The sequence below is a fragment of the Staurois parvus genome, unplaced genomic scaffold (genome assembly GCF_062004578.1).
Source record: "Staurois parvus isolate SC_StPar_1 unplaced genomic scaffold, SC_StPar_1.0 ptg001004l, whole genome shotgun sequence".
NCBI lineage: Eukaryota > Metazoa > Chordata > Amphibia > Anura > Ranidae > Staurois > Staurois parvus.
In genome coordinates this window covers 385,640-396,829 of record NW_028318800.1, presented here as the reverse complement: position 1 = coordinate 396,829, position 11,190 = coordinate 385,640, and positions in this window count along the sequence as shown.

The window sequence follows — 11,190 nt, the reverse complement described above, 5'->3', positions numbered from 1 at the left end:
ACGTTGCAGAGCATTGCTCCATGTTATAACATGCAGAGTATTACCCCCATCACATACTACATTGCAGAGCATTGCTCCATGTTATAATATGCAGAGTATTCCCTCCCATCACATACTACGTTGCAGAGCATTGCTCCATGTTATACTATGCAGAGTATTCCCCCCCATCATATACTACGTTGCAGAGCATTGCTCCATGTTATACTATGCAGAGTATCCCCCCCCCCATCATATACTACGTTGCAGAGCATTGCTCCATGTTATACTATGCAGAGTATTCCCCCCCATCATATACTACGTTGCAGAGCATTGCTCCATGTTATAATACGCAGAGTATTCCCCCCATCACATACTACGTTGCAGAGCATTGCTCCATGTTATACTACGCAGAGTATTCCCCCCATCACATACTACGTTGCAGAGCATTGCTCCATGTTATACTATGCAGAGTATTCCCCCCATCACATACTACGTTGCAGAGCATTGCTCCGTGTTATACTATGCAGAGTATTCCCCCCATCACATACTACACTGCAGAGCATTGCTCCATGCTCTGATGAACCAGAACAATAGCACACAGAAGCAGTCTCAGTCTAATTAATAATGATGAGCACAGAGCGGGGTCCCCACCACTACAGCCCACCTCTCATAGGGGACGCATGGGGGTTGTCTTTGCTTCTGACAATGCTAGGTGCCTGGCTGCCAGGCTGATATTCTGCCTGCAATACTACCTGATTCACTGACCAGAACAAGTATGCGGATCAGGAAAGTCGGAGGAAAGTCATCCATCCTGATCTGCTGGTTCTGGTCAGAGAGTCCTGTGAGGACAGACATCCAGTGACTCAGAGATGTGATTGTGTTCTGGCACAGCAAAGCCGGAGCTGGAAATCATGGGATCCGGGTTCAGAGTAACCCAGAACAATGACACACTGATACCTGGGGGTCCAGAACAATGACACACTGATACCTGGGGGACCCAGAACAATGACACACTGATACCTGGGGGACCCAGAACAATGACACGCTGATACCTGGGGGTCCAGAACAATGACACACTGATACCTGGGGATCCCAGAACAATGACACACTGATACCTGGGGGACCCAGAACAATGACACACCGATACCTGGGGGACCCAGAACAACACACCGATACCTGGAGGTCCCAGAACAATGACACACCGATACCTGGGGGACCCAGAACAATGACACACTGATACCTGGGGGGTCCAGAACAACACGCTGATACCTGGGGGTCCAGAACAATGACACACTGATACCTGGGGGGTCCAGAACAATGACACACTGATACCTGGGGGGTCCAGAACAATGACACACTGATACCTGGGGGGTCCAGAACAATGACACATTGATACCTGGGGGGTCCAGAACAACACGCTGATACCTGGGGGTCCAGAACAATGACACGCTGATACCTGGGGGGTCCAGAACAATGACACACTGATACCTGGGGGGTCCAGAACAACACGCTGATACCTGGGGGGCCAGAACAATGACACACTGATACCTGGGGGGTCCAGAACAATGACACGCTGATACCTGGGGGGTCCAGAACAATGACACATTGATACCTGGGGGGTCCAGAACAACACGCTGATACCTGGGGGTCCAGAACAATGACACGCTGATACCTGGGGGGTCCAGAACAATGACACACTGATACCTGGGGGGTCCAGAACGACACACCGATACCTGGGGGGTCCAGAACAATGACACACTGATACCTGGGGATCCCAGAACAATGACACGTTGATACCTGGGGGTCCAGAACAATGACACACTGATACTTGGGGGGTCCAGAACAATGAAACACTGATACCTGGGGGGTCCAGAACAATGACACACTGATACCTGGGGATCCCAGAACAATGACACGTTGATACCTGGGGGTCCAGAACAATGACACACTGATACCTGGGGGGTCCAGAACAATGACACACTGATACCTGGGGGGTCCAGAACAATGACACGCTGATACCTGGGGGACCCAGAACAATGACACGTTGATACCTGGGGGTCCAAAACAATGACACACTGATACCTGGGGGGTCCAGAACAATGACACACTGATACCTGGGGGTCCAGAACAATGACACACTGATACCTGGGGGGTCCAGAACAATGACACACTGGTACCTGGGGGGTCCAGAACGACACGCTGATACCTGGGGAGTCCAGAACAATGACACACTGACACTTGGGGGTCCAGAACAATGACACACTGATACCTGGGGGTCCAGAACAATGACACACTGATACCTGGGGGGTCCAGAACAATGACACACTGATACCTGGGGGGTCCAGAACAATGACACACTGATACCTGGGGGACCCAGAACAATGACACACTGATACCTGGGAGGTCCAGAACAATGACAAACTGACACTTGGGGGTCCCAGACCAATGACACACTGACACTTGGGGTCCGGAACAATGACACACTGATACCTGGGGGGTCCTAGAACAATGACACGCTGATACCTGGGGGTCCCAGAACAATGACACCCTGATACCCGGGGGTCCCAGAACAATGATACACCGATATCTGGGGGTCCCAGAACAATGACACCCTGATACCCGGGGGTCCCAGAACAATGATACACCGATACCTTGGGGTCCAGAACAATGACACACTGACACTTGGGGTCCAGAACAATGACACACTGACACTTGGGGGTCCCAGAACAATGACACACTGACACTTGGAGGTCCCAGAACAGTGACACACTGACACTTGGGATCCCAGGACAATGACACGCTGACACTTGGGGTCCCAGAACAATGACACGCTGACACTTGGGGTCCAGAACAATGACACACTGACACTTGGGGTCCCAGAACAATGACACGCTGACACTTGGGGTCCAGAACAATGACACACTGACACTTGGGGTCCCAGAACAATGACACACTGACACTTGGGGTCCCAGAACAATGACACACTGACACTTGGGGTCCCAGAACAATGACACACTGACACTTGGGGTTTGCACTGTACACCAGGTTGATCTGCAGATTCTCCAGTAGTAGGCGCTGTAGGCGGTCTGACATCTTAGCCTGTCTGTAGGCAGCCCACCCCAAGCAGAGAAGCTTGTAGTATTTAGGATATAATGACTCTGTATGTCCTGCAGAGGGCGATATTTAGTTCAGAAAACAGTGCAGAGAAGAATGCTGGGCAGGTGCCAGGCACAGATCAGCTCTGGTAGAGCCAAACGCTCATTTTTGATTGGCTGATTTGTATTATTACATTGTTTTCTGGCTCTTGAACCTTGCTGATAAATTACCAATATTTTCCTTTTTTATTAGCATACTACGATTTTTGATTTGTTTTGGTACGTTAGGCGCCCATTCAAATGAACAGGCTGCCATAAAGTAAAACTGGCGTTACCACGAGTCTTAGTGCGCATGTGTCTTACGCACCACAACAGCCTGAGTGGTGTGAATCGGCCCTTAGGGCTAGTTCCCATCACATGCATTCCAGTACGCTCTTCTTCCTGCATCAAAACGCATAGAAATGAGGTTACATGGTTATCAATGCCGTAGCTCACACCAGTGCTTGCAGTTCCAGAAAAACAAGTAGAACATGCTGCATTTTTCCTGACTGGAATGCGGTATAACGCATCAAAAAGGCACTGGCACATAGGGGTCCCAGAACAATGACACACTGACAAATGGGGGTCCCAGAACAATGACACACTGACACTTGGGGTCCCAGAACAATGACACACTGACAAATGGGGGTCCCAGAACAATGACACACTGACACTTGGGGTCCCAGAACAATGACACACTGACACTTGGGGGTCCCAGAACAATGACACACTGACACTTATGGGTTCCAGAACAATGACACACTGACAAATGGGGGTCCCAGAACAATGACACACTAACACTTGGGGGTCCCAGAACAATGACACACTGACAAATGGGGGTCCAGAACAATGACACACTGACAAATGGGGGTCCCAGAACAATGACACACTAACACTTGGGGGTCCCAGAACAATGACACACTGACAAATGGGGGTCCAGAACAATGACACACTGACACTTGGGGTCCTAGAACAATGACACACTGACACTTGGGGTCCCAGAACAATGACACGCTGACACTTGGGGTCCAGAACAATGACACACTGACACTTGGGGGTCCCAGAACAATGACACACTGACACTTGGGGTCCCAGAACAATGACACACTGACACTTGGGGTCCCAGAACAATGACACACTGACACTTGGAGGTCCCAGAACAGTGACACACTGACACTTGGAGGTCCAGAACAATGCACCTACATGCGTCAAAAACACATTGGACCCCACTACAGTTAAAAAAACAGGAAAAAAGAAGACAAAAAAACATTTGGAATGCATCAAGAAAAACATCAAAAACGCCTATACAGAAACTCATCCGGAACGGATCTGGAGTGCGCTTTTGTACTGTGAACTGGCACTGATTCTGTACTGTTGTATCAGGAAAACAAACAAGAAGGTTTTGTGGTGCTCCGATAGAGTCATGCAGCAGTTCACAACACTGTCCCCAAAATGTACAAATGTACCCAGGACTGTTATAGAAGAGTAGTGCTTGGTTCAGATCAAAACCACTGCTTCTCTGAAAAGCGATCTGCATTGCGATTGGTTTTCAGAGCCCATTAACGGCCAGTGAAACGGTGTTGTGACGTCTACTCACTGCCTGTGTTAACCCCATAATTGCCACGCAAATGTTTGGCGTTTGCGACAATTCCTCATTCTGAACATGTCGGATCAGTTTTGCTGCACAGCATCGCAAGCGCAGAGTGTGAACACCCCTGTCCGCTGCCATTGGGGCTTAGGTGGGGCAGTTGAAGGGTGCTCAAAATGCGGCTCATTTTTAATGCCCCCCTTCTCAACCACAAATCATAGTGAGCCCTAAGGGCAGAAGCACACTTTTCTATCTCAGTGCGTCGCAGTAATCTGCACAATAACGCATTTTACACGCATTCATGTGCTGTGGTGCCATGTACTGTATATTGAATGTCAGGGCAATTTACTAAGGCAGCACAGTTCCAGCACGCGCGCATTTCAGCACACCGCAACGAACAGTAAAGCACCACCATGCGTTGCGGTGTGCTGAGTTGCCAAGAAATTGAATGTCCATTTTTTTTGGCCATTTTGGCATAGTGCCAGCTCATTCATTTTAATGGACTTCCTTAATACAACGCACGTTAACCTCTGCAGTTTGTGTTTGATCCCTTTCTGTAGTGCGTTTTGCATTTTTGACACCTTTTGCTTTTTTCTTTTTCCTTTAAAGCGCAAAACGTGTCAAAAACGCACTGCATGCTTTTCTGCAGCATTTCCTTTGAAGTCTATACAACCAAAAACGCAACATTTTGCATTTAAAAAAGTACGCGACCCTTTCCAAAAAATGGAAACGCAGAGCTGTGAACCTGTCCCATAGGAAATCATGTTAAATGGACTGTAGTGCGTATCTGCAAAACGCTGCGGAAAACGCTTAGGTGTGAACAGGGGCGGACTGATAACTCATGGGGCCCCCAGGCAATAGGGGATCATGGGGCCCCTGTGTCCTTGCCCACACTCAAAGCACACCCAAAAAAGCCTATAAAAGGTAACGGGCATTTCATGGGGCCCCCTACTGACCCCGGGCCCTCAGGCAATGCCCGAGTGCTCGAATGGTCAGTCCGCCCCTGGTGTGAATCTAGACCAGGGGTAGCCAACCTGAGAGCCGCAGTACTACAAATTCCATCATGTCTCTCCAAGTCATAGTTGTAACTGTCAGTTTTGTAATCTGTGCAATGCCTCATGGGAAATGTAGTTCCACAACAGCTAGAGAGCCACAGGTTGCCTACCCCTGACCTAGAGTAATGCAGGCCACACATGGTTCGAATTCCGAATGATTTCTCGTCCGAAAATCGGAAACGTCATTCGCTCGGTAATCCGATGGAACCATCAATGATTTTGAAGATCGGCCGACCGAGTCATAAAGTTCACCCCATATAACAGGCGAAAATTCTGTTCCTTCCAGGTCACGGCTCATGCGCATATTCTTTTCGGAAAAACGATCGTACGATTTGACCATCATGGAGTCGAAAATCGGTCGTTTTTTCATGAATTTTCCAACATGCCCGATCACCGAAAAGGGGAGGAACCACGAAAATCGGCCGCTGCCATTGACCCCACTAACAGAGCTAAAATCGGCTGATTATTCTTAGGTCCGATTTTCGGACGAAAAATCGGTCGATTTTTGACCCATGTATGGCCAGCCTAAGGGTAAGCAGCCATTGTCCATGGTGAAGAAACAACCAATTGATGTTTTTTTTTTTTTTTATCCCGTTCAGCAAAAAGCAAATCCAGGGACTGCCAAGCAAACAAACAGGCGAAAGCAAGATGACGATGGTCACTGCATTGAGTCTATTTTTCAGCGTGAAGGATTGCAGCGACACGGAGGAAGAGTTAAACGCAGAGAGGGGAAAAGCCGCCCCCCCCCCTCTCTTCTGCCGTCTCTGGTTTGGGTGGGGTTCATATTAAGGAAACCGCACCTCCAGCGGAGTCAGGCGGCTCCCAGACTGATCCCGGAGAGACTCTTTCAGCGCCTGTCCCCCCCCCACCAACGAGAAGACTCTGGGGAGGTGGAGGGGGGACCCTTATGTCTCTATAATTATGTGCAGAAAGGGCTTATTAAAACAAGGAATCACTATGTTCAGTTTTGTCAGCTAACAAGAGACTCATCCCCATCTGTCCACTAATAATGCCGTACAGTTAGAGACGTATGTTCAATGGAAACCAACAGCATCTTCTGTTATCCATTCACATTAAGCTGACATAGGTCGAAGGAGCTTACAATCTACAGTTCCTTACCACACACACTATATTGCCAGAAGTATTGGGCCGCCTGCCTTTCCATGCACATGACCTGTAATGGCCCCCCAGTCTTAGTCCGTAGGGTTCAATATTGAGTTGGCCCCGCCCTTTGCAGCTATAACAGCTTCAACTCTTCTGGGAAGGCCGTCCACAAGGTTTAGGAGGGTGTCTATGGGAAGGTTGGACCATTCTTCCAGAAGCACATTGGTCAGGTCAGGCACTGATGTCGGGGGAGGAGGCCTGGCTCGCATTCTCCGCTTTAATTCATCCCAAAGGTGTTCTATGGGGTTGAGGTCAGGACTCTGTGCAGGACAGTCAAGTTCCTCCACCCCAAACTGGCTCCTCCATGTCTTTATGGACCTTGCTTTGTGCACTGGTGTGCAGTCATGTTGGAACAGGAAGGGGCCATCCCCAAAATCTTCCCACAAAGTTGGGAGCATGAAATTATCCAAAATGTCGCCTTAAGAGTTCCCTTTACTGGAACTAGGGGGCCAAGCCCAACCCCTGAACCCCACACCATAATCCCCCAAACTTTACACTTGGCACAATGCAGTCAGGCAAGTACCGTTCTTCTGGCAACCGCCAAACCCAGACACATCCATCGGATTGCCAGACAGAGAACGTGATTGGTCACTCCAGAGAACATGTCTCCTCTGCTCTAGAGTCCAGTGGCGGCATGCTTTACACCACAGCATCCGACGCTTTGCATTGCACTTGGTGATGGAAGGCTTGGATGCAGCTGCTCGGCCATGGAAACCCATTCCATGAAGCTCTCTACGCACTGTTGTTGGGCTCATCTGAAGGCCACACCAAGTTTGGAGGTCTTTAGCTATTGACTCTGCAGACAGTTGCCGACTTCTGCGCACTGTGCGCTTCAGCTCTGTCATGTGACGTGGCCTACCACTTGGTGGCTGAGTGGCTGTTGTTCCCAGTTGCTTCCACTTTGTTATAATCCCACTAACAGTTGAGCGTGGAATATTTAGTAGCCAGGAAATGTCACGGATGGACTTATTGCACAGGTGGCCCCCTATCACAGGACCACGCTTGGAGTCACTGAGCTGCTGAGAGCGACCCATTCTTTCACCAATGTTTGTAGAAGCAGTCTGCATGCCTAGGGGCTTGATTGTATATACCTGTGTCCATGGAGGGGATTGGAACACCAGAATCACATGATTTGGAGGCCTGGACCAATACATTTGGCAATATATGTATGTACAGAAACACACACAGGCCAGTACGAGAGAAGTATTCTACTAGCATGCATTTGGATTGTGGGATTGTGTGCCTACAGGCATAGTCCTTTTCAAACAATAAATGCACCAACATTCATTTATTAAAAATCATATGTGAATAAAACATCAAAATCTGTGCTGGTTCAAAGAGATTGTACATTCACATCAGTCCCTAACCCTCAAGGGGAATACAATCTAAAGTCCCTAACTCACATACACGTACTAGGGCCAACTAACCTACCAGCATGTCTTTGGAGTGTGAAAGGAAACCAGATTACCCAGAGAAAACCCACACAGGCACAGGGAGAACACGCTAAAAATCCAGGTAGGTGGTGCCATGGTTGGGATTTGAACCAACAACCCTAGTGTTGCTCGGTGGAAGTGCTAATCATTTAGCCACTAGCCACACTGTCCATTGGAAGGGATTTCTGAATGGGAAAACTTGTAGTCTTCTCGTTCAGAGATCCCTTTGAATGAATAATATGGCTAGATGGGGTTGCATTCCATGCAAAAAGGGTCCCTGCTGGGAACTGAACCCAGGGCTAGGGATGCCGCCTCAGGGACAACAAGTTCACTTGCTGCCTAATATATCCCACCTACATTCAGGTGCCATTGTCACGAGGTAGTCAATGATATTCCCTTTACCTGTAAATGTGGGCAGCACAGTGGCTAAATGGTTACTTCCGCCTGGCAGTACTAGGGTCACTAGTTTGAACCCCAACCACGGCACCACCTGCCTGGAGTTTGCATGTTCTCCCTGTGTCTGTGTGGGTTTCCTCCCCCACTTCAAAGACATGTTGGTAGGTAAGTTATTAGTATGTGAGTTAGGGACCTTAGATTGTATGCCCCTTGAGGGTTAGGGACCTTAGATTGTATGCCCCTTGAGGGTTAGGGACCTTAGCTTGTACGCCCCTTGAGGGTTAGGGACCTTAGCTTGTACGCCCCTTGAGGGTTAGGGACCTTAGATTGTACACCCCTTGAGGGTTAGGGACCTTAGATGGTACGCCCCTTGAGGGTTAGGGACCTTAGATTGTACGCCCCTTGAGGGTTAGGGACCTTAGATTGTGCTCCCCTTGAGGGTTAGGGACCTTAGATTGTATGCCCTTTGAGGGTTAGGGACCTTAGATTGTACACTCCTTGAGGGTTAGGGACCTTAGATTGTACACCACTTGAGGGTTAGGGACCTTAGATTGTACGCCTCTTGAGGGTTAGGGACCTTAGATTGTACGCCCCTTGAGGGTTAGGGACCTTAGATTGTACACCCCTTGAGGGTTAGGGACCTTAGATTGTATGCCCTTTGAGGGTTAGGGACCTTAGATTGTACACCCCTTGAGGGTTAGGGATCTTAGATTGTATGCCCCTTGAGGGTTAGGGACCTTAGATTGTACGCCCCTTGAGGGTTAGGGACCTTAGATTGTACACCACTTGAGGGTTAGGGACCTTAGATTGTACGCCTCTTGAGGGTTAGGGACCTTAGATTGTACGCCCCTTGAGGGTTAGGGACCTTAGATGGTATGCCCCTTGAGGGTTAGGGACCTTAGATTGTACGCCCCTTGAGGGTTAGGGACCTTAGATTGTGCTCCCCTTGAGGGTTAGGGATCTTAGATTGTATGCCCCTTGAGGGTTAGGGACCTTAGATTGTACGCCCCTTGAGGGTTAGGGACCTTAGATTGTACACCACTTGAGGGTTAGGGACCTTAGATTGTGCACCCCTTGAGGGTTAGGGACTGATGTGAATGTACAATATCTATGTAAAGCACTGCAGAAATTAATGGTGCTATAGAAGTACCTGAAATAAGTAATGTGACATGTTGTCTGATCGGTATATATGTGACAGGTACCCTTTAGCGGCTCTCTACCTTAGCTTTTTGCCATCTCTCCCTCTCTACATCCTCCCCTCTCTCTGTCAGGAAGGCGTCCCCCTCCGCTTGACATGTGCTTGGTGTGTGTGTCTACGTTTCCTGCGGCCAGTCCTGTCTGGAGGGGGTCTGTGGGAAGCCGGGAACCCCCCAGATCTCACACGAGGCTCCCACACTTCCTGCCCTGTCTCCATCACACGCAGGGACATTATACAAGCCTCCCTGGCCGCCAACGGGGACACCAATTGCACTCCTGGGGCCGGAGACGCCAGAAGAGGGATGGGGGGCGTGGGGGGGTGTCATTATTATTAAATCTACTAGTCGGTACCCCCTCCCAGGCACACGTCCCTGACATTCCCAGCTAACTCTCACTGATATCGCAGGAAGTCAGGAAAAGCTGGGAGGAGAGGGGACAGAGGGGACACAGGCCAAGAAGAGGGACAGTTCCAGGAACTGGCCAAACAGATTACAAGGAGACGTTGTCTCCCCTTTGTGGGGGCCATTGTGGCTGCAGCATCCTGGCTAGGCCGCGCCAGGACCGCCGACCTATATGTCGTTCACATGACCCCAGGCTGTCTATGTCTAATAATGTCACAGTCATAGTCCGACACGGTGAATCAGCTATTACTGCAATATTCAAGCAGTTACTAGTACATTCTGATCAATCGGGGTCATGACTGTCGTTGCATCACAAAGAATTACCACTGATTTGAATAGAATACTTGTTTTCACCTTTCCTGTCCTTTGATACATCTCAGCGCTGCTGATCTCCTGCAACCCCTTTGCAGCCACATCCTGTGTGCATGTAATCCAGTGACGTTTGCATGGCCTTTCTCAGGGTGGGTTTCCTGATGGTGGACCGTGCTAACGTAACGTGTGTGTCGAAACGGCCACTTGTAGTCTCCATTGACAGAGCCGTGATGCAGGAGCACTGTCGGCAGACTGGGACAGAGCTTTCATCACTGAAGGTTCCTGAACAAGGACAGGATCCTAACATAAAATATTCAGCGCTGTGTAAAATGAGGATAAATAAATAAATCAGCTACTTAATAATAATAATACAAGCAATAAAAGTGCTAAAGAGCGCTAAAAACAGTAGTGTAATTAACGTCGAGGTGTGACGTAATAAAGTGCATAAAGTGGTGTGAAACAAACACTATCAAGTTCAATATCAATCAAAAGGTGAAACTCCGTGACTCCAGTGGCTGAAAATGAGTGTAT